Source organism: Capra hircus, chromosome 26 (assembly GCF_001704415.2).
Source record: "Capra hircus breed San Clemente chromosome 26, ASM170441v1, whole genome shotgun sequence".
Taxonomy (NCBI): domain Eukaryota; kingdom Metazoa; phylum Chordata; class Mammalia; order Artiodactyla; family Bovidae; genus Capra; species Capra hircus.
The window spans coordinates 7,626,406-7,627,225 of record NC_030833.1 but is presented as its reverse complement, the minus strand read 5'-3'; positions in this window follow the sequence as shown (position 1 = coordinate 7,627,225).

The following is an 820-nucleotide window of genomic DNA, read 5'->3' as shown; positions in this document are numbered from 1 at the left end:
TACCATTGTTTTAATGTTTGTCTCAACACTCGGCAAGGTCTTGCCTCAGTTCACTCATTCTGGCCGTTCTTAGTTGACTTCATATAGTCTTTTTCAAAGGCATGAAAACTCATCTCCATACTTTTGGTTTTGTTTTTGTTTTTGATCAGGCTGGTTTCAGGGGAAATCCAAAAATACAATTTACTAAAAGGTTTCTGTTGATTTCAAGAATGTGTTGAATATCAAGTTATTAAGAGAACTGAGTAACAGTTGAGTAGAAAATTGAACCTTAGTTCCCGAAAGACATCTTTCACACAGTTGAGCTTGTTTGAAGAGGCACCTCAGCCAAGTCACCTAACGACTGAGATGCCGTAGGATTTGGGGCTCCTAGAGTGTCATTGGAATTACAGAATCACCTAGAATGAACGTCTGCTGGCTAACAAGTGTGTTCTGGATTCTGTGGGGGCCATTCCAGTTTAGTGCTACTATCTATTCCAGCATCCAAGGTGACAGTCTGTTTTCAGTAGGATTTTAGAATGTAGCTTGTAACCTTTTAGTCTCCTCCAACTAATTTATAGACAAGAAGACTGGATTCTTTTAACTTGCTTGGAAGTCTGGAAATGCTTAATAATATGCTGTAATTGGCTTTTGTGGAGAAAGATCAAAACTTAAAAACAGAAATCTCATCCCCAAACATTCAAACCCTAAGGATATATATTTTAAAATTCTAGACACAGTGGGGCAGTAACTATAACTGCTTTAATAAAAACATTTAAATGGTCCCTCTTGTGAATCTGTATTTTAAGGAAGTTAAAAGAGTTGGGGAATATAAAATTAAGAT